Source organism: Rhagoletis pomonella, unplaced genomic scaffold (assembly GCF_013731165.1).
Source record: "Rhagoletis pomonella isolate Grant_MI unplaced genomic scaffold, Rhpom_1.0 Rhpom_scaffold_00003, whole genome shotgun sequence".
Classification (NCBI taxonomy): Eukaryota; Metazoa; Arthropoda; class Insecta; order Diptera; family Tephritidae; genus Rhagoletis; species Rhagoletis pomonella.
Genome location: NW_023458557.1, coordinates 86,940,320 through 86,964,587, shown reverse-complemented (window position 1 = coordinate 86,964,587; position 24,268 = coordinate 86,940,320). Strand labels below are relative to the sequence as shown.

General features: G+C 37.9%; 1 protein-coding gene across 1 annotated transcript in view; it reads left to right on the top strand.

Moving 5' to 3' along the window:
• Positions 1-24,268, top strand: part of LOC118735724 (pneumococcal serine-rich repeat protein) — a gene marked incomplete in the record, with an annotated part of 148,257 nt that overhangs the window by 52,554 nt on the left and 71,435 nt on the right. Inside the window, 1 exon segment of the mRNA XM_036465654.1 lies at positions 8,953-9,001.

Genomic DNA, 24,268 nt, shown 5'->3' with positions numbered 1-24,268 from the left:
ATCATCATCCTCATAAGCACCATTGCCCGTATCATCATCCTCGCCACCATCATAATCAAAGCAGCACTATCATCATCATCTCCATTGACTCGACAGTTGTTGTTCAGCCTTGACCTCAGTCAGTGAATTTGTTCAGAACTTTCCATAAAGTATTCTACAGCTTAGCAACATTTCAAGCAGGTGTGATATTTATTCCCAAGCTTGACTAAAAAAAATGCGAATTGGGCTGAAGTTTGTATAATCCCTTATTATCTCAATACTTTGCTATCAACTAAGGTAGTGACTTTACATACTGAAAATGTGCTAATTATTAAGTGATACCCTGTCTCTGTTATAGCGTAAACCTTTCCATTGTCTACTTGTTGGTAAACGACAAAACATAATTTTACGAGAAAGCTGAGAAGTTATCTGTAGGTGAGCACGCCTTCCTGGTGATCCCTTGAATACTGAATACTTTATTTACGAGGGATCTGATTATTACTTTAACCTAAACGCAAGCTTGCAGGTTACTTCATTCTTTGGGCAGCAAGCCCGAGGCTATTTATTGGATTGTAGTAATTTCTCCATAGAAAACAACAAAAATTTTCAGGAAATTTATGCAAGAAAATATTAACATGGTCTAACTCATTTCTCTGAGATCTGTTGAGTATTATGAATTGCTACGGAGTGTATGTGCGAATATTTCAGACTAAAGCAAATATAAAAATTAAATTAGAAACTGAGTTTTAATTTGGTTTTTAATTTTTCTAAGCTAGAAAACCTATAAGAAAAATAAAGTTATAAACAATTAATATAACTTTCTTTATTATTTCCTCACCGCTACCACAATTTTTAATTACACCAATAAGTGTACCCTCCAAATCTTACGCACCAGCTGGCAACAGTAGATGGCAGCATCATTGTCGCCGTCATCTCTGCAACGCGTTGCAACGATCAGTGGCGACAAACCAAAGACTTAAGTAACAAACTTCGTAATAGCCAAGTGCGTAACTAAAGCGTTTAATGCGAACAATGAGCAATTAAGAGCGTAACGAAAAGCGAAAGGATATACATACATATGTATATATTTACCTACATATCAAAGATGCAAAAATAAACGAAATGCGTATTCTGCATTTCGTCGAACATGCACACATACTTAGGTATACCTCTGCATGCATGTATGCCCGCATTATGCAAATTGCAGCTTGTGCCAAAATGATTTATTATTGCAAAGTGCCTGTGGTCAAATTGAATGAGGCAAAATGAAAGGAGAAAAGTGTTAAATTGATACCATTAACAAATAATTACTAAAAATTACTAGCGAAATAATTGGAGTGAACTGTGGAGAGTAGTTTATTGTATTCGAAAAAATTCCATCTACTGACATTAAACAGTTTATTTTATTTTAGTCTACATAACTGCTGTTTTCATATGCAATATTTATGGTTTGTTGAAAACGAAATTTACATAATAAATTTAATATTTTCACTTTGTAAATCATTGTAAAATTAAAATTTAATGCTTGTACCTTATCTGTGTGCGCAGAATTTAGGCTCTTAAGATGTGTGCACAGAAAATGAGAGGCAGCATTGAGCGCCACTGCGGCGGATTCAATGCCAATGGTATTCACAAAGTCAAAGATAATGATAATAGTAACGATAAGAATCATTGAACAAAGATGAAGACATAGACAAACGCAAAGACGCAAGAAAGTTTTGAGAACTTAACGTCAAGAATGAGGGGAGTCTGCGTGTTGTGATGAAAAATAGTTTCAGAGGGATCCAGATTGTTAATTCTAAGCCAGAAGAAGTCTGGTTCACTTCAATTTCCAGATCGTTCACCATAAGGGTGACCTGTCCATTTATGGAATAATTTTTCATTTTTTGTGCAAGAAAAGTTCGTGTCTTAGGTCTTTCGTAGACATAATTTGCATAGCTATTTTTATGATTTTATTTATTCATTTTATTATTTAAGCAATTTTAACTAATGAACGCTATGTGAAAAATCGTTTTCTCGCTTCCATTCTTCGCGAATGGTTTCGAGAAGATTTGGTCGAGATCATGAGAAAGATATATATTTTGCACAAAAATTCAATGTACAGTTGGTATACTACAATAACATAATAATGTCAATGCCACTTCTTTTTCAAGCCTATAATAAACGTTCAAAAATTTGATTCCACTTGTTCCTAATTTTTTCTAAGACAAAATAAAATCCAATAAAAGCAAAACAAATGACTAAGTGACCATCTAGTGAAGGTGCAGGAATGGTATTTTCTAAGATAATAGTCGACAATTCTAGGTTTAATTTAAGGCAGGAAGGTTCTATCACCTTTGGTTTCTTTGCTAAAGCTTCTAAAGTATTGCAAAAAGCGCGATTTCTTGACACTTTGACCTGTTTTTTTTTTAGCTGGAGCAGATAAATTCGCTTACGGATACGTAATTAGCACAAAAAAGTCTATCAAAAACAGCTTTAACATTTGCCGTATCAAAGTTTTTTTTTTTTTGTTGGGCTGTGTTAATCATTAAAGACGAGGAGAAATTCAGATTTCATTTTTTTCTTCAGAAAGTTTTCCCTATGTGGTCCATAATACCACCCTTCGCTCCCCTATTTAGGTATGATTAATGTTAATGTTGAATCGGTATTAAACATTTTTTTATCTATACCTCGATGAATTGTATGTGACTTTTCTTTGAGTTCTGCTGAATTATATCCACACATAAATTCAACATGCTTAATACTCTTAATAAACAATGATATTCTTGGTTATTACGATTGACTTTACATAAAACCCCCAAAGAGAAATCGGCCGCAGGCCCTGGTTTATGGTGGTTTTTCATAAGTATATATTTATTAATTTTCAGATGTCATTTGGTGGTTTGTCATTTTTATAATCTTGGCAGTTGTAACTTATTAGTTCTTAGTAATTAGTCGTCAGTCAGTTGCCACTAGTTAGTCCTGATTATTCATTAGTCGCCAGTCATAAGTTATTAATCATAAGTCAGTATTCGTTATTGCCATTGGTAATTCATAAGTCGTTAGTACTTAGACAATATTCATAATTAGACGATCGATAGTCATAAGCCTTTTTCGGCCGTAAGCTGTTTGTTATTAGTCTTTAGTTAGTACTGATCAATCCTTTGCCGTCAGCAATTACTCATAGTGTAATTAGTTGTCAGTGAATGGGCACTACTTTTATTCATAAGTCATTAGTCATCACTAATCCCATTCTCTCCCAATATTGTGACTACATCACTGCGAATCATTAATATACCATTCTGCTAAATTTTTATTGCCAACCAGCCAAATTCGTATTTCTCAATTTCATTCTATTTTGCAACATATTCGTCTATAAAGATTCTTTATCTCTTCTAACGGTCAAACCTATAAAGTGTCACAATAAAAGATGTTAGCCAAAGTAAAAGTTGAATCGCCAAATACGGTTTAGAAAGAAGCCGCGACAATTAAATGATTTTAGTCGCATCAAATTCGTAGATATGACTGGTTGAGCGTGCCGAATTGAATATCGCAGTAATAAAAACTTGATGTTCTCAAAATTTGTACTCGTATTCTTTGTTCATTTGTTAATGGGTTTTAAACATTGCAGAAATACTCTTATACTTAGGTAATAATATGACATCACATGATATCACATCATATGACATGAAATCATACGATATGTTATTCCATGACATGACATCATAATATGTAGGATCATATGACCTGACATCACATGATATGACATCACGTGGGATGACATCACATCACATCACATGAAAAAAAAGCTTTATTATTTTTGAAGAGGGTCGCCAACTGTTGAGAAAGTCAAAATAAATTTGATAAACAAATGTAACAAAGTATTATAACAAAGGTTAAAATAAAAAGTTGAAATCAATTTAATTAATAGATAAGTTAATTGAAATATTGTAATGCACATTTATATCTAGGTGTCAATCGAAAAGAGGTCCTTTAGATTTTATTTCTTTAGTTATTTGTTTGAAGAGAGCTGCCACCTGTTTAGAAATGCATAATAAATTTGATTTACTAGTCAAATTAAATATTTTAATACTAATCCTACCAAGAATCAAGAAAGAGAGGTTTAAGAGAGGTTTAAAATTGCCAACTAAATATTTATTTCAAATTCAGGGTAAATTAGTTACGCCTCATACGCGAATTTCTTTTATAGATGGCATGAACACATGTATGCAAGTATTTTCATTTTATGTTTACCGATTTGGGTTAAACACCTATTACCTAGCTTAAAAAGTTGATTTTACAATTTAATCACAAGGGTGACCATGCCGCAGAGAAAAGATTCAATAAACTAACGAATAGAGTATGAAAAAATTTGCCAGCAGAGAATTGCAATTTTACGCTTCGACTAAGTTAACCGTGTGGAAAGAAATGGCAAAAAAAAGTAAAAAATTATCTATTTATTTTCACTTAAAAGAAAATAGCTTTTTAACGTACCGTTATAAGGGTGCATACATACAAACGGCGAGACCCTTTTGCGGGTCAAATGTATTTATTTACGAAGTGCTGTATATGTATATGTATATGTAAAAGTGTATGTACATATCTACACATGTGTGTATGGTAAAAAATTAATGGCTGGAAAAAATTGCTAAGAATTAACGGTTAATGTAATTTTGTATACAATTTTCACTAGAAAACTAATAGAAAGCGCAAGCGTGAAGTGAGAAATGAAGAAAATACTGTATATACATATACATATATATTTACACTAAAAGAGGTTTTGCTGTTACAGCACTACAGAGGTGGTCACGTAATATCTATACACATATGTATGTACGTATGTATGAATGTGTGGGGAAAGGTGAACTATGTACGAACACATGTAAATACACATATGCGTTTAATGAAAAAAATTTCACACTAAAGATTTGGTTGGCAGAAAAAAAAAACTCTATAATAATACCACCCCAAGCCACTTTTTGATGCTTTTGTTTTGACTATCATTCTGCTGTTGTAGTGACTAGCAGATTTTCATGTTGACTGAGTGACAAACTGACAGCTGCTGCGACAGCAACTGTGTGTTTGACAGCTGTTTTCACGTTTTTATAAAAATTTAATAAACCGCTGCGCAAGTCGACTTAAATCTGATCTCAAGTCTGTTGCTCTTTTAGCATAAAACTGCGATATTTTATTCTCAACAAACAAATTAATTGAAGAGAACGCTGTAAACAATCTGTATGACCTTTTGTAACTAAGCATTGTTGCTTCAAAACAGTATTGTAAAAGAAGGCAGAGGGCAGTAAAGGCAGCGAAAATCAAATTAGTGGCAATATATGCAATAGGTTGTGCGGATGGGAGTATACGCAAGTACGTACTGTTCATGCACTTAAAATTTTTACAGAATAAAACAAAAAATTGCTGCTGCTATCTGATTTGACTTTCTAAGCAATTGATATAAAATTGATATGTATTTATGGCTTCACTAAGTAATACTCTATACTAAAGAAATACCGAGAAGTTCCGAAATCCCGCATTAGTACCGAAAATAACGAATTAGACCCGAAAGACGGCAAATAATTCCGACACCTCCTAAAAAAATGGCAGGCGCTAAATACAATGGCAATTTCGAAACAGTCTTGTAAATCATAAGTCGTCGGTCCAAAATTTCCCGAAACTCCGTAAAGTCTTAAACAATCCCTTAAAAAATGCTAAACGCTGTATACAACACTAATGCCGAATTACTCCCGAAAATTCGGAATTGCCCCAGAAAAAAGCTAACCATGTATTCAACAGTAATCCCCAATTAGTCCTGAAAATTTCGAAATCTCGAAAAGCTAAAAAATACCTGAAGATTCTGAAAACTTAGTCCAGAAAATTCCGAAATAATCCTGAAACGGCTGAAACAATTCATGGGAAAATGTCAGTCGCTTTTTACAATAGTAATCTCAAAATAATTCCGAAAATCCCATATTAGTCTCAAAAAACCCGCTTAAGGTGCCGAAATTCCCGAAAAGGTGCAGAAATAATACCGAAACCCCGAAAACTGCCGGAAAACTACCGAAAATATGCTAAAAGAAGTATACAAAATTATTCCTGAATAAGTATCAAAAATTTCAAAACCCGTTAAAGTCCGAAAATATTCCGAAAAACCGATAAAAAGTTGCTAGACACACTAATCCTGAGCTATTCCGAATTATCCTCAAACATACCGAAAGTGTCCCGAAATAATCTCAAAACTGCAAAAAATCCTGCTCACCAAAAAATTAAAAAATACCGAATAAAAATTACCGAAATATCAAAAAACATCTTCATAAATACTTTAAGTGATACAGAAAAAATTACGCCAAACACTGGAAATTGTCCGCAAACCAATACCGGAGAGACCTTGAAAATACACAAACGGTACCCAAGAGATACCAAAAGTACAAAAAAAAAAATCACGTATGGGGCCGCAAATTGTGCGGAATTATTTGAAAAAACCACTTAAGATTGACCCTGCGATACTCTCTATTAAAAAATTTTACTGTAGTTGCTCACTGAAACTTAGGGACGTTGTTGAGAAGGCTTTCGGTGCTTTCGAGAGAACTATTCTATGCCCTGTTTGCGTGTTCAACTGACGTCGGATAAGACGAAATGACGACTGTACTGTTGGCGTCACGTTTGCTTCGTTACTGTTCCAGCACTGTTGTACATACATATGTACATAAGTGATACCAAACAGTGTGTAGACGACAGATCGCTCAGGCAACATCAAATGCGCTTGTGCAGCACTTTAAAATAGTACATACTTATGTGTATATGCCAAAGAACTATTTTACCAAATCATTATAAATTTTTATAGCAAACATCATTAATGCCACAGCAATTGCGCTATCCAAAGCGCAGGTGAGCAAGCCAGTCAGCGTTGCCCTGCAGCATTGAGCCGCTCTTAAAAGCTAACCTGTATACCCATAAAATATATCTGGTGCTGTTGGTCTCTAACTGTCAGTCCCTGCAGTTGTAAATAAGCTCCTCGGGGTAATAATATCGCGGCATATCCAGTGGTCAATTTCGGCTTCAACGTGCCGCGACAAAAAAAAAGCGAAAAAAACGAATCATAATTATCCACACATAATCAACTTTATTGTGTCTAAAAAACAACAAAATGCGCAGCTAGACGGTCAGAAGTATAACATGTATGTAGATACATACATAAAATTTAGATATGTGAGCTAAAATGTGTCTAAAACCAAGCGCTGCTATGACAGAAAAATCCAATAAAAAACGAGAATAAAATTCACAATAAAGTTAACTTGTTTCCTTACTCATCTCTCTGCGCGCCATGCCGCTTTTGATTGTCGTAAAATTAGTCACTAAATGACACAGCGGTAGCACTGCTTTACACCTTTTTGTAGTTTTTATTTTTTTTGCGATTTTATTTCTTATTTTCTTAAAAAGTTTTGGCAAGCAATTTTGGTTGCTTCTACCGCTCATGTCGTCGTATATTCTTGCACGTGTTTGTGTGATAATTAGTTAGCAGTATGTACAAAGCTGTAAACACTTGTTATGCTCTGTTGTAAATTTTTAACATAACGGTTGCTTAATACGCGGAAATCACTTCCAGCAACAAAAGTCACAAATTTGATTACGCAAAAAAAAAAACAGAAAACAGAAAACAGAAACCATGGAAAAGTTTGTAGATAAAGAACGAAAGAATTTAATTTCTGCAAAAAGATTCTTGGAAATTAGCACCTTCTCTTTTGGTTTCACATAGGTTGCATTCAAGTCGAAAGCTAAAATAAACTGCGGCATTGCTTTTAATAACACTTTTTGTTTGTATATACTTTGATGTCAAATTTGAAAATGGATACTATGCAATATTCAAAGACAAGTTGTGTGCCAACTGCTTCGTATTTTATTCAACCACAACACCCACCTGCGATATTCTCAATTTTTAGTAATTTATTTAAGACGCAAGCTGTTGTTACACCCCTCTAAAGGATAAAATACACTATGTTCTGGCCTCATTTTCGTAATAAAAATAAAATTATTGATTATTTTATCGATAAATTTGTCTATAATAGTATGGAAAAATAAATGGATTGTAAAATCGAAAAACTTATCGATAACTATATCGATATCAATCGATAGATATAAAAAAATTTCTGAAATGAATCTCGAAGTAGTCCTGAAAATCCAAATTTAGTGCCGAGAATGCCGAAAATCTCGAAAATCCCGAAAAAGTGGCCAAATAGAGATGAGGTGAATTGAGGTGTGGTGAGCTTAGATGAGGAGTGGCGAGTACGGGTGTGATGAGTTCAGGTGTGGTGGGTGGATTTAGGTGTTTTGAGTTTGTGTAAGTAAGTTGAAGTGAGTTGAGTTGAGTTGAAGTGAGTTGTGGTAAGATAAGTTGAGGTGAATTTAAGGTAATGTGTTATTTGTTTTAATTTTATATAAATAACAAAGTACTTAGTTTGTAAGCATTTGGTCATCTACCAAATACTTTAGTACGTTAGTGATAGATACTTTAATTTTTTATACTTTAGTATCTAACAGCTCCTAAATACCTAAGTATTTTTTACTTAAGAATAATAAAAATAAATATTAAAAACAAATGAATAAAGAATAAATTAATTTATGCAACCTCACGAGGTTTTGCATTATCTTGAAACGCAGTTTTGTATTTTGTTGATACGCGGTTTTGTACTTTAACGATATGTATGTTCAACAACATTGTTTACATGGCTTTTCATTGCAGTCCGACTTTTCGTCTATTATACCCAAATATACGCATAATTCACACCCAGCTAGTTGCAAATCAAAATGCGAAAACTTTTCTTATTTAAGAGTAAATCAGTCAAGTGCTCAATGCATACAAAAGGTAGTAATTTGGGAGGTGATATTTACTTGGAGTGATGCAACTGCCTCATTGATAAACTTAACTTAACTCTTAGCTTATTTGATTAACTGTTGTAAAGTAAGAATAACATGTTTCTTTTTCTATGTATCTTTCAGGATAAAATATTATTGGATTGGCAGAAAGAGCTTTTACGTAAATGAAAAGGTAAGCAGTAGTATATTTTTGTTTAAATATGACTCCCTCAAACTGTAACTATGAAATGTAAGAACAGTGGCTGAGGTTTCGACATACATATTTCCCTCTGATTGCTCGTCTTAGTTAAGTGTGTCTAATAGGGTGGCCCGAAAATGTATGTGAAAAAGTAAAACAGGAATTTTTATGCTCTCACACCCTCGGATTCTACTATACCGAAAACCAGCGCCTTCCGAAGTACCGATAACAAACGCGATAATAACATCGATAGCAAAATCGATAACAAAATCGATAACAAACTCGACAAAACATCGATAACAAACTCGATTACAAAATATATAAAAAAATCGATAACAAAATCGATTAAAATATCGATAACAAAATTGATAAAATATATTGTTTATTATATCGATAAGTTCAGAAAAAATCGATAGTAAAATCAATAGGTTAGGTTAGGTTAGGTTAAAGTGGCTGCCAGTGACCCCACTAGCACACATAGGCCCTACTCAAACCATCGTGTGGATTTTGCGAAACCCAGAAGTTGCCGTATGCCTACTTCGGCTATGTCGGTTAGGTCCTCAAAGAATCCTGAACCCATGAACTTTTGTCTTCTTCTACAAAGTGCGGGGCACTCGCATAACAGGTGCCGCAAGGTTTCTGGCTCTTCCTCATTTCTGCAGCTTCTGCAGAAGTCGTTATGGGGGATCCCTAACCTCTCCGCGTGTCCCCCGATAGCAACATGGCCTGTTAGCAGACCCACAGCTGCGGCTAGGTCTCCTTTGCTCAGCATGAGGAGATCCTTCGACCGCTTTTTGTCCCATTTAGGCCATGTAAGCTTCGTGTTGTTGCAAGTGGTGAGGCTATCCCACCTGTCCCTTGCTAGTTTAAGAGACAGATCCCTTAGAATGAGCTTGCAGGTAGCGAGCGGCATGCCTAATCCCTTCCAGGCCTGCGAAAGTGGAGCGGATGTGCCCTCTCTTGCAAGTTCGTCCGCCTTTTCGTTGCCTGGTATGTTCCGGTGACCCGGAACCCATACCAAGTGAAGAGCAGACTGCTCAGCCATCTCGTTTAGAGATCTGCGACAGTCCGCTACGGATTTTGAACTGCATGTGACCGAGTCGAGCGCTTTGAGTGCGGCCTGACTGTCTGAGTAGATGAAGATATCGTTATAAATGACTTCTCTTGTACGTAGGTGTTCAACCGCTTCCTGTATGGCAGCGACCTCAGCTTGAAAGACGCTGCAGTGGTTGGGTAAGCGAAAACATATTTCCAGCCCCAGTCGGGCCGAGAAGACCCCCCCTCCTACCTTGCCGTCTAGCTGAGAGCCATCGGTGTAGAGGTGGAGTGATCCATTGTCATCGGGAGCCCCTCCTGACCAGAATTTTCTATCTGGAATGGAAATCCTATACCTCTTTGTGAAGTTCAACCTTGGTGCACAGTAATCCGTGTCCGGTATATTTACGTCCTTTAAGATTGCGGTGTGGCCTTCCTGAGTGTCCCTCCAGCCTGGTAGTTCCCTCAACCTCAAGGCGGCACACCCCGCTGATTGCTTTCCAACAATTTCAATTGGTAAAATATCGAGGAGCACGCACATAGCCTCCGATGGAGTTGTGCGCAGGGCCCCACAGATGCAGAGCATCGCAGTTCTTTGCACCTTTTGGAGTGCTTCAGTTGTAGATTTCCTGTTGAGACTTGGCCACCATACCAAGACCCCATATAATAGAATCGGCCTAACAACTACCGTGTATAACCAATACATGATGCTAGGGGACAGCCCCCAGCTACGCCCAATCGCCCCCTTGCAGCTGTAGAGGGCTACCGTCGCTTTTTTAACACGCTCTTGTATATTTTGCGCCCAGTTAAGCTTTTTGTCCAGGACTACGCCTAGATATTTTGCAGACTCCCCTAGCTTCAGAATCTTATTGCCTATGACAGGGAGCTGAAGTGAGGGGATTTTGTACTTCCTGGTAAAGAGCACCAGGTCCGTTTTTTCTGGGTTAACACCCAGACCTTTTTCCTTGGTCCATCTCTCGATTAACCTTAGTCTGTCCTGCATAATGTCACAAAGAGTTTGTGGAAATTTTCCACTCACAACCACCGCAAGGTCGTCAGCATACGCTATGACCTTGGAGCCTCCCCCCCTTCCAGGGTCTGCAATAATTCATTAATCGCCATGACCCAAAGAAGGGGGGAGAGGACCCCACCCTGCGGGGTTCCCCTGCAAACGTATCTGTCCAGCGACACGCCCGCCAGTTCCGCCCGCACGACCCTGCCAACTAGCAGCTGTCGTATAAGCGACACCAGCCGTGAGTCGATGTCCAGACCAGTTAGAGCTGATGTGATTGCTTCAGGTGTGATGTTGTTGAAAGCACCCTCAATGTCTAAGAATGCTATCAAGGTGTATTCCTTTATCGCAAGGGATTTCTCAATATGCGACACGATTTCGTGTAGCGCTGTTTCGGTGGACTTCCCCTTCATATAGGCATGCTGCGAAGCCATAAGCTTGTCTGCAACCGATTCCCTAAGAAAGGATTCAATCAGTCGCTCCAATATCTTGAGCTGGAAAGATGATAGACTGATAGGTCTAAAATCCTTGGCGCGAGTATGGGATGTTTTTCCCGCTTTAGGAATGAAGACAACCTTTGACCTTTGCCAGGTCTCCGGAATGTAGTTGAGAGTGAGGACTCCCTTAAAAATAACATACAGCCATTTTGAGCTTAGCTCCATAGATTGCTGTAGCTGAATCGGTGTAACACCATCTGGACCCGCAGATTTGTAAGGCTTGAAGGACCCTATTGCCCACATCAGTTTTTCTTTGGTGATGAGGTCTACCGTAACCGGTTGACCTCTATTTCTTATTGGCCCGTTCAATGGCTGCTCGGTGGCGCCTGGAAAGTGCGTGCTCAGAAGATGGTCCAGGGATTCCTCCCCAGTTTCCGTCCACGCTCCGTCGGATCTTAGCAAGCATCCCGGGGCGATACGAGGTGAACTAGAGAGAACCTTCCTGAGCCTAGAACCTTCTGATACGGATTCCATACCACTGCAAAAGTTCCTCCATGAGGATCTCTTGCTCTTCCTTAGTAGTTTCTTGTAATCTTTCAAGTTTAACTTATAGATTTCCCATTGCGTATCGCCTCCCGAGGATTTTGCGAGATTGAAGGCTCTACGACAATTTTTGCGGGCATCGTCAATCTCTGTACTCCACCAAGGCCTTGCCACATGCCGCAGTAAAGCGATTTGCCAGCCTATCTAGGTCCCTAGAGTTTCCTGGAATTGCTAGTGTGGTTCTTGAGAGCCGTTTGTCAAGCTCTCTTCTGTACTTATGCCAGTCGGCTTTCCTTAGATTTTTTTTTTGGCAGGTACCTTGGACGGGACCCCGTCTAAGTCGAATTGGATGAAGCGATGATCAGAGAAGGAATGCTCATCAAGCACCCTCCAGTTCCTGATCATGACCTCCGCATCTTCTGAGACGAGGGTAACATCCAGGACCTCTCTTCTGCTCTTCGTTATGAAGGTAGGCTCGCTACCCCTATTACTTATAACTAAGTTAGATTTTAGTATGAATTCAAAGAGTGACTCACCCCGTTCATTGATGTCTCCACTTCCCCATGTGCTATGGTGTGCATTTGCATCACCTCCTAGAATCAGGGCCCCGTCCCAGCGCTCCACTAAATGTTCGACCGGTAGGGTTGGAACAGGCCTGTCATGTGCCAGATACATCGAGGCAAGCCTTATTTGTCGTCCGTTCGCCTCCAGACTGATGGTGGTGGTGTCCTCGTCACTGAACTGAGGAAGAAACAATATTTTTAGTTTGGTACTAACAAGGATGCAGGCCCTTGGTTTACCTATGGTAGCTCCACTTATCAAAGTGTGCTCTGCCGACTTCAGCCCGCATATTCCATGCCCTATCACCCAAGGCTCCTGGATGAGGGCGATGTCTGCTGCCCCCTTGGAGAGCTGGAGCAGCAGTGCAGCCGACGCTGCTTTGCTGTGGTGGAGATTAATCTGGAGGACGCGAACCATCTTGGCCGCACCTTCCCACCCCCTCCACCACAGTTGAGTTCGCCTCGTCGTCATCTGACATCAGCTCCTCTTCTGTGTATTGCCGGAAGATATGGTCGACTCCCAGAGAGGATGTAGATGAGGCGTATCCACCAGCCAGGTCATCCATCGGATTGGCCTGGTTGGATTCCTCGTCCACCTCATCCTCGCTGTTGTCTGCTTCCGGCTCAACTTCGTTGCCTCTTGCTGCGTTCACGTCGTTCGTGTACACCCTTATCTTTGCGGTGTCGAAACCGTAATTGATGACGCCCCCAGTCTTTTCGAGGAGTGGCAACGACTCCTTATTTAGCAAAAGGACCGCCTGACGAGTCGCCTTTGTGCTGTGCTCTAGCCGCACCACCTTCCAATTGTGAGAGGGTAACTCGGGATTAAAGAGCCTTATAATCTCAAGCACTCTCTCTGGTTCGGTCGGTTTGGCCGGTATCCATGCCCTTGCTCTGGGCCTGGATGGGATGTCCTTGAAGTCCACAGCCCGTAGCATCGCTCCGGGGTAGACCTCTCCCAGCATGGCCATCGCCTTCTTGTACATGCCCGCAGACCTTTCATCGTCGCACGCGACGATCTTGACGTTGCCTTGGAACCAACCTGCGTCCCGGCATATCGGAGGTGGTCCGGGGTGCTCCCGAAGCACGCAGACGCAGATGTTCGCCAATTCCGCTTTAACCCATTTCCAGTGAGCTCTCAGTGCCAATTCGTCTTCCTGGTTCTCATCGAGCACACCCAGGAGGATCCGATTTTTGGCTACCTCAGCAAAGGTGGGGCCTTGCGTCCTGGCTCTTTTCGACTTATTTTGCGCAACCTCCATCGATCTATTGCGCTTTTCCGCAGCTGGTGGCTCTCCGAGCACCGGCAGCTGATAGTCGGGCACTATCGTCATTGCCCACGCTATCTCCGACCGGATCTCTTCCACGTGACAGGGCAGCGCCCTGCTACATAGGTCCGGGGTTAATGCGGATCTCTTCAAGATCCTCATGGCAGCCTTCCTGTGCTTGGCAATGGCTGCGCTTGGTGGTGGCCTGTCATCAGGCCTTGTAAATGCAGTAGGAGTAGGGGGAGGCGGGGCCCGCGCATCAGCTCTGGCGCCCCCTGGGGCTGCAAGTTGCAAGCCAGGTTTGCCTTCACTGGTGCCGGGAAAATCCCGTTTCGGTTCCCCCACCCTCTTCCTTTCCGCTTTTGTGGATACGCCTGACCCCGGCATCGCCAGAGGCTTACGTACCCCACTAGTGTTGGCCACGTCGTGGCTAGTAGAGGGACCCTGCATCGCATGGGCCCCATGGTGTCTGGGCAACTGCCCTTCCGACTTTTTATGAGTGCCGGTCTCAATTTCCGTTGTTGTTGATTTTGGTTTGTTCTTTAATTCGCTCATATTCCCACGAGTTGCGGAGAAAGGGTTCGTCGGCCCCGGGCAGAGATCCGCAGTACCCAGGGTAAGGCCATCGAATGCAACCGGGTGCGGCCTGGTTCCCAGAGGGCTCCGTTAGCGACTGGGCTATTTAGGGGCTCCCAGCCAGGCTGATCCTCAGTACGGTACGCGTAACGCCTTGATCCAGCCCCTACCTCCAGACCACGATCAAAGACCATTTCCGTATGGCATAGCGATGAAAACGCATAAGCACACAGCACTGATCCCTGATCTTAGCTGGACACCCTCCCGACATCGCACGGGATTGCTCTGTAGTGCCCATTTCCAGCCGGCACCCTCGCGGAGGGTTCAGTCCGAGGATTTTCGCCGACCTAGTAAAATCAATAACAACATCGATAAAAATTTCGATAACAAAATTGATAAAAAAAAAAAATATCGATGATAAAACCGATAAAACATCGATTATTACATCGGTAAGTTCCGAGAATTCCGAAAATCTCTAAAATCCCGAAATAGTCCCCAGATTGAGTCTCGGTCTATATCCTTTTCTCTATAATTACCTTAATCTATATTATATATATTTCTTCCTCTGTCTTCATCTTTACTTTTAGCGGCATCCTCATCCTCATATATTTCTTTATATTGAGCTTTCTTTTTACTTTTATGTTTACCATATTCTTCATCTACATATTCCCCTTCACCTTTGCCTTTTATAAATATTGGGCCAATTGTTAAATCGTAAGTGGCTAGGGCACTTTAAAGGCTCAAAATTGACCCCAAAATAAGCCAATATTTACCGTTGTTTCTACGATAGAAACCGGATTGGTTACTTACAAAACTGAATCTGTCGATATGTTTGAAATTATGTTTTTGAAACGCCAGACCTCTCTTTCAAAGCCCTTCATTAGTTCTCGCGCAATAAGCGTTTTCGTAAAGCTCTAAAAATTACAACTACAACATTCGAGCATAGCCTCCAGATCGAAACGTAAGACTTATTATACGTCAAAAATATACCGCTATTTTTTATTTTGAATTAAAAACATATTAAGAGGTCGCTCAAAGTTTTTCATGTATTTTTTTGTGGAAAAAAAACAACAACTCTGAGCGACCTCTAAATATTTTTTGATTGCAAAATAAAAAAAAACTGGTTTACTTTTGTCGATATAGAACAATCCTAGAGGGTGAGAGCGACCTTACTCTTTTTGGACCACCCTAGTGCTTAAATATATGTTCATATGTACATATATTCGGGTAATTTCCTTTATAAAATACTGGTATTCCCTGAAAAGAGTAAAATGCTATTTTTACCAAATAAGTGCAAGACAACTTTTGCGGTTCAACATTTTGATTTAGCGGTAAGACTCAACGTAGCAACGGTAAACCCCTAATTCATACATAAGTATGTATGTATTTATGTATGTAACTCTATGTATGCACGTATACATAAACGAGCTGACTCATCATTGTTGAGAGAGCAGCGGCAACATTTAATTTCTGCAGAGAACTCACTTTCGTACATTTGTATATACATTTTTCTGTATATATGTTTGTACATATGTATGCTCCTACCGTACGCGTTTCTTAGTTGCTTTACATTTTGTGGCGAAATTAAATCACTTATTTACATACATACATATGTGCGTACACAAATTTTAATGAACAAATTTCCTCAACCATGAAGCTTGTTACCAGCTACGTAAATATGATTGACCGAACCTATTCTGGCTCTAAGTAAGCTCGATTAACATTTCAAATGAAGCAAAGCATGATTGAGGCATTAATGTCAAATAATAATATTGAAGTGCGTTCGAAGTTAGGTAATTAGCATATTTTACAAAAGAGTTAATAGAAAAAGAATAAATTGAAATAGTGTAAAATTATATTTATTCAATATATGTTTATATTCACGGAACAATCAGTGGTATAAAAGATATACCTTATAAAGCACCGATGTAAATGATTTTCATTGCAGTGTATGATCGGTATGTGCCTACATAAAGGAGTTATATAGCAAAAACTTATATCTACACAATCAGTGATATAGGATTAATAGCTTATATAGCACCGATCTTGACGATTTTCTCAGTGGACTTGGTATGATTATTTATCAAATAGCTCATGCACAATCAGTTGTATTCAGGCCATATGTAATAGTGGTCAGATTTTTCCTGTTACGACAAATATTAATTACGTTATAAAAATGCACTAAACTATCAAATTACTGTCGGATATCTCGAAAACTGAGCGACTAAATTGCATTGAAACAGACAGAGACACCAACAGACAGACGGACATGGCTAAATTGGCTCAGCTCGACGAATAGTGTTCTAGAAAATATTGATTAATTATTTCTCTAAATATCAAAATAATGTAAATTTTTTTTTTTAGAAATACTTGACAAGGAATTGTTTTGCAAGAATACCAAATCGAAGATTAGTTATCCGCGGTTATCCGATAAAACGTATATCTCAGTTTATTTTCCACTCCTCTTAGACGTAAAAAAAACATAACTATAACTGCTATAAAGTGCTGGTTTTGATGAAATTTTATATTTTCAGGCCGACTTTGTTTTATTTTCCTCGAGTTACTTACTTTCATTTTATCTCAACCCAAAAAAAATTAAGGTTTTCGTTTCGATAGATCGCCTGATTTATTATCCTTATACTCTTTCAGGAGTACAAGCTAACCATGCACTGAGGGGAAAAACGCGTAAGAAAATTTTTATTTTTTGTTGGATTATCGTTTAAAAACGTTCGTATCTATACATAGTATAAAGGAAAGTCGAGATTCTTTGTACGCGGTAATCTCGAAAAGTACTGAACGAATTTTGACGAGATTTTCTCTTATATATTTTCTGTATCGATAGGAGAGGGACCTTTTTTGTTTAGAATTTTAATAGACTTGCCACCTGTCTAAAAAACTATAAGATCCGCACTGTTCGTTGGATTACAAAAGATGAGGTGTTAAATGAAAGGGATTGACCTCTAGAAAATCACTAATATTTTACTTTTTTTGAATTGGGCTGCCACCTGTTAATAAAATTACTATATTCAATTATAATGAGCGAAGGCATCAGGTACGCACCACCACTGTCAAATGATAAGACTTAGCCTCTACAGGTGCAATAATGTATTATTTTGCTGAGTAGGGTTGCCATCTTTTAAAAAGTTAAAAGATTTCGCCGCTCGTTGGATTACAAAACGGGATACCAAATGAAAGGGCATGACCTTCGCATGTACGAAAGTTTTCATATTTTTAATAGGTTTGCCATCTAATTAAAAATTATTATCCTCTATACATAGAATAAAGGAAAGTCGAGATATTACTCAAAAACTACTGAGCGGATTTAGACTAAATTTTTTATGTATGATCCGTATCTATAGGAATATTATCTTTAGTACTTTAAATTCCTATAGGGTTGCCAGCTGTCTGAAAAATTATAAGATCCGCACTTTTCCTTGGATTACAAGAAATGAGGTGTCAAATAAAAGGGCTCGGCTTTCCGATGTTCAATAATGTACTACTTTTTGAGTAGGGTTGCCACTTTTTAAAAATTATAATATTTTCACCATTTGTTGAACTAAAAACTGAGGTACCAAGTGAAAGGATATGGTTTCTGCATGTGCGATAAGTTTTTATTTTTTGTTTGAGTGGGACTGCCACCTATTGAAACTTATTTATGTATAACGCGCAAGGGCATTTTTTGTTATTGAAATTAGATTTGCACAGCACATACAATTAAAAGCATTAGGTTTTGCACGTCTCGTATGCTTTTTCATAATTAGGAAAGTCTATGTATACCAAGCATGTACAGCGGTGACAACACATAACGGGTGATTTTTTAAGAGCTTGATACCTTTTTTTTTAAAAAAAACGCATAAAATTTGCAAAATCTCATCGGTTCTTTATTTGAAACGTTAGATTGGTCCATGACATTTACTTTTTGAAGATAATTTCATTTAAATGTTGACCGCGGCTGCGTCTTAGGTGGTCCATTCGGAAAGTCCAATTTTGGGCAACTTTTTCGAGCATTTCGGCCGGAATAGCCCGAATTTCTTCGGAAATGTTGTCTTCCAAAGCTGGAATAGTTGCTGGCTTATTTCTGTAGACTTTAGACTTGACGTAGCCCCACAAAAAATAGTCTAAAGGCGTCAAATCGCATGATCTTGGTGGCCAACTTACCGGTCCATTTCTTGAGATGAATTGTTCTCCGAAGTTTTCCCTCAAAATGGCCATAGAATCGCGAGCTGTGTGGCATGTAGCGCCATCTTGTTGAAACCACATGTCAACCAAGTTCAGTTCTTCCATTTTTGGCAACAAAAAGTTTGTTAGCATCGAACGATAGCGATCGCCATTCACCGTAACGTTGCGTCCAACAGCATCTTTGAAAAAATACGGTCCAATGATTCCACCAGCGTACAAACCACACCAAACAGTGCATTTTTCGGGATGCATGGGCAGTTCTTGAACGGCTTCTGGTTGCTCTTCACTCCAAATGCGGCAATTTTGCTTATTTACGAAGCCATTCAACCAGAAATGAGCCTCATCGCTGAACAAAATTTGTCGATAAAAAAGCGGATTTTCTGCCAACTTTTCTAGGTAATAAAATTCAATGATTTGCAAGCGTTGCTCGTTAGTAAGTCTATTCATGATGAAATGTCAAAGCATACTGAGCATCTTTCTCTTTGACACCATGTCTGAAATCCCACGTGATCTGTCAAATACTAATGCATGAAAATCCTAACCTCAAAAAAATCACCCGGTACATATGCAGATTACATGTGATGGTGATTCAAACTCAACATTTGAAAACACATTTACATGTATTGCTGTAGTTGAGTGTACAAAGATGTTTGATACAATTGATTGCTGCCAAGAGTGTCCGGGTTCAATTACCATTCTTTCTGTGAAGTGCAAAACGACACATTTTTAAATGTGTATTTTTTTTTTTTTAATTTAGCACGTTTGTTTTTTAATTCTAAACCTTTTTTCCCTCAGTGTATGCAAAAATGCCTTCTCTTCTAAATCGTTCTCAAACTCAGTAACATCTATATTACTTATTTCTTTTTATTGTTTCACATAATTAATTGTACGTATTTATTGGACAGCTTTTAATATAGCTAGATACAAATCAGCAATATAAAGTACAAAGTTAGTAGTTTAAACAGTCTGTAGATGTAAAATATGTTGAAAGTGTGTGACAACATTTAGCGAATAATACGACTGCTTGTAATCACCGCCAGCCACTCTGCAGCTGCCAAGTATAAAATAATTTATAAGTTTATCAAAGAAATATTTTCATAACTGGCATTTCACAGCAATAGCTATAGTTCTTGTTATGTTCACAGTTTTTCATAGGTTAATTTTCGCAAAATTTATTATACGAGTGCTATTAAAAAATGCAATTAAGATATAAAAAAATTAATAGCATGCTTTTAAAATTCTTTGCATTTATAGTTTTTATTGCAACTAATCAGGTTGATTTGATTGCATAGTTTTTCTTCGTGTAGTGGCTAGAGTGTTATGGTATTTGCGTACAGCTGCCATTTGAGAGTTATGTACACAAATGAAATTTTTTTAATATTCTATAAAATGTTGCCCAAAGTATTTTGTTTTCAATTGTTCGTATTTGGTTATACATATTTTGGGTATTCGCAACGGTGCCGTAAGTGTCGTATTGTTGTATGTCGCAAACTTTAAACGCCTAAAAAATTTATAAAGGGGTTCGCAAAGTGCCATCAAAGTCATATTATGAATTTTTGCAGTGTTAAAAAATAGCTGGTTGTCGTCTCAAATTCTCCAAACATTTATTTAAGCTTTTTTTTTTATAAATATACAATAATACGACACTTACGACACCGTTGTGAATCGCTCAATTGAATTTATCTACGTTTACATGTGCCTACAGCAATGGCAGATCTCCACTCTTCAGCCTCGAAAGTTTGAAAATCAATAGAAATCAAGGAATTAGATATGTATTAGTGGCATGCTGGACATAGCAGAGGCTTTCAACAATGTCCTCCCGTAGGCGATTACCTTGGCTCTGACGCGCCTGCGAGGAGATTTGGGATTTGGAATTGTATTTAGGTTCATCCAACGATTACTCACCAGCAGTGTTGCTATATGTTCGTCTGGCGTCTGGCATTAAATCACAATTTTCGTGCATATTTCTGTCAGTTGTGGGTGTTTTTTATACCTTTCGTGAGCATAAAATGGTATTATAACTTTGGTCCAATGTTTGTAAGTACCAGAATAAGAAGAGATAGACTCATGAAAATCTATACTTATATGATCAGAAGGTCGAGCTGAGCCGATTTAGCCATGTCCGTCTGTCTGTTTGTTTGTATGCAATCTAGCGCTCATGTTTCGAGATATTCAACTCAAATTTAGTGTAAGTGAGTGTATTTTAAGAATATATTAATTATTTGTCGGAATCGGTAAAATCTGACCACTATTATATATAGCTCTCATACAACTAATTGTTCAGATAGTAGATTTTTCGTTATAACTCCTCCATTTATGCAGATAGCAACATGAAATTTCGCACTATTTTCACTCATTATCAAAAAAAAGTTTACAGTAAAAATTACAAAGATCGGGTAGCTATAACCTATCGCCTCAATACAACTGATTGTTTAGATATGGGGTTTAACTGTAAAACTCCTTCATTTGGAGAGCTAAAACCGATACATTTCTACATATTTTCAAAATAATTATACTACTGAGAAAATCGTCAAAATCGGGGCTGTAAAAGCTTTATCTCCGATATTCTTGATTTTTTTTGTAAATTGTGTTACCGGTTTACATACCGATCACACAAAGCAGTGACAATTACTTAGATTGGTGCTTTATATTTAAGGTACATCTGTCATACCTCTGATTATTTAGATACAACTTTTTATATACTACTCTATCCACAAATGTATGCTGTGAATATACAAAAGTAAATGTATGTAAAAAGTACTTTCTTGGACCTTCTGTGTGGAAGGTTTTTCGATTAAAAAAAATTTGAAACTTTTTGTTGTTGTTGCCGAAAAATGAAGAATGCTGAGACGTCACGATTTCACAATATCATAGAGTTTTTTGTACATGAAATGTCACAAAACGGCTGGACCGACAAAAAAATTTGCTCGCTAGGTGGCGCTGGGGTCAGGATATTCCTAAAAATTGGATTTACATGCCGATTTTGCTCATATTTAGAATACAATAGAGCCAATTGAAAAGAAATATTTGGACTTAAAACTTACACGATAGGTGGCCCTGTGGCCGAGATATGGCCAAAAATTATTATTATTTTTCGCTAAGAGAAGGATATATATCTACTATGTATATATGTGTGGAAGTATGTATGTATGTGTGTGCCATGTTGCAGCCTAAACGGACAAACAGAATCGAACGAAACTTTGACAGATGTTAATACATGACACGTGGGCCTATAATAGTGAGAAAAAAATTGGGATTCGACAAGGGGGCGTGGCACCTCCCATAGGCATGCAATTTTTTTTAACCAGCTGTAACTTGGGAACCATAAGCCCCACAAACTTGAAACTTGGTATGCAGGCACAGCTATGGTAGGTGCTTATATTAAGGTGTATATGTATGTGTTTATAAAAGGAGGCGTGGCACAGCCCGTAGTGGTGGAATTTTTTATCAGCTATATCTTTAAAATCATAAGTCACATTAAATTGAAATTTGGTATGCAGACATATCTTTGGTAGGCGTTTATAGTATGATATATATTAATATGTTAATAAAAGGAGGCGTGTCAAATGCCATAGGTCGCTGTGGTATAGTGGTAAGCAGTGCGCTCTTAAACTCATCAGCACCTGGGTTAAAGCCTTGGTCAAAGCAACATCGCAAAAAAAATATTGAAAAAGGTTTTTTCTCAAAAGTGGTCGTCCCTCGCCAGGCAATGGCACACCTCTGAGTGTATTTCTGCCATAAAAACAGCTTCTCATAAAAATAAATCGCCGCTCGGAGTCGGGGTAAAACTGTAGGTCCCTCCGCTTTATGTGATAACATCAAGGCGCATGCCACAAGTCGGAGGAGAAGCTCGGCCAAACACTAACATATGTGTAAGCGTCATCCTATTATTATTAAATTGGGAACCATAAGTCACATGAACCTGAAATTTGGTATGCAGACATATGTATTTGAGGTGTTAAGAATAAAGTATATATAAATGTGTTTGTAAAAGGGAGATAAATATATATTTAACTATTAGAGCACTCGGATGTTTAAAACTGTGTTTTTTGAAACAGTCTTTAGACCATCTTGAAATGGAAAGATTAAATCATTTTATTGATCCCGCGATGTTGTTAAACGAAACATGTGCATGTATAATGAGTAAAACTTTTTCTGAAATTAGCATTCTACAGGAAAAATGTAGCTATACCAAGGGCCAATTACTCAATGTTTGGTTAACACTAATCTCCGGTTAAACATAGTTGTCGTTGTTACCGACTCCCTGTTGTATGCATGGAGTCGAAGAGGTCGACAACGATGTTTAACCGCAGATTAGTGTTAACCAGACATTGAGTAACCGGCCCTAAAACAGCTAAGCGAATACGAAGCTAAACGGAATGTACCATAGTAGACTAATTTTATTTTACAAATTCTATCGTTACGTTAATCCAGCTAATCAATCAATCAATTACAGTTGTCCACAAAATAATAGGAGTGCGATATTTTGACCAGTTTTGGCTATTTGTCTTTTGTTTGTTTAATGTTTATTATTTTTTTATAAAAGCCTAGCTGGCTATACAACAAAAATTCCGTTGATTTTTTAGCCGCTTGAAACTTGCACTTCTTCAGAGTAGAATTGAATGTGCTACAAAACTGCATACCAGAATTTTTTCTAAAGATTCTGATTAAAAAGTTTGAAATTTGGGTGAAAAACTGCAAAATTTTTATAATTTTTATACAAAGTTTAAAATCTGAATTTATATGGTGTTTGTTGTATAGCCAGCTAGGCTTTTATAAAAAAATAATAAACATTAAATAAACAAAAGCCAAATAGCCAAAACTGGTCAAAATATCGCACTCCTATTATTTTGTGGACAACTGTATATAAATAGGCAATCATGTTTCGTTTACACCCCTTTTACGGCTAAACTATACTTCTAAGGTATAAACAATTATATATCATTAGAAAGGTATTTTGATGCTGATGTGCAGGCAACTTTTAAAATTTCAAATTAGTTTAAAATAGAGCAAAAAAATCAATTCAAAAGTCACACCAATACAAGTACCATACATGTACATGGTTGGGGCGGAAATGCCTCCTAAATGTATGCTTTAATATTGATAGTGAATTAAAAAAACGTGCTAAGCAGCAGTTTAGGAATAAGATGTATGTATGTATGTACATGAATAGATTAGACTCAAAAAAGGAAGAAGGTAAAGTTGAGTATGGAGAAGAAGAAAGGGATAAATAAAGAAATGAAAATAAAAGTAAAGAAACCTAAATATAAAGACAAAGAGGAAGGAAAATTTAAATACCTAACCCAATAACAATGGTGGGGTGAATATGTAAATGAAGAAAATAACAGACATATTTATATCAGGATAAAGGAAAAGATAAAGATGTAGAATAAGATGAAGACCAAGACGAGGAAGAAAATGAAGACGAAGATGAAGATGAAGATAAGGATAAAGATCATAACCCCTTAACTTAACTTAACTTGCCTCAACTCATCTCACATCCGCTTAGAAACTTACTCCACCTGAGCTCACCACACCTTAACTCCCCACACCAAAATTCACCACACCCAAGTCACCACACCTCAACTCACCACACCTTAACCCCCACACCTAAATCCACCACACCTTAATTCACCACACCTCAACTTTCT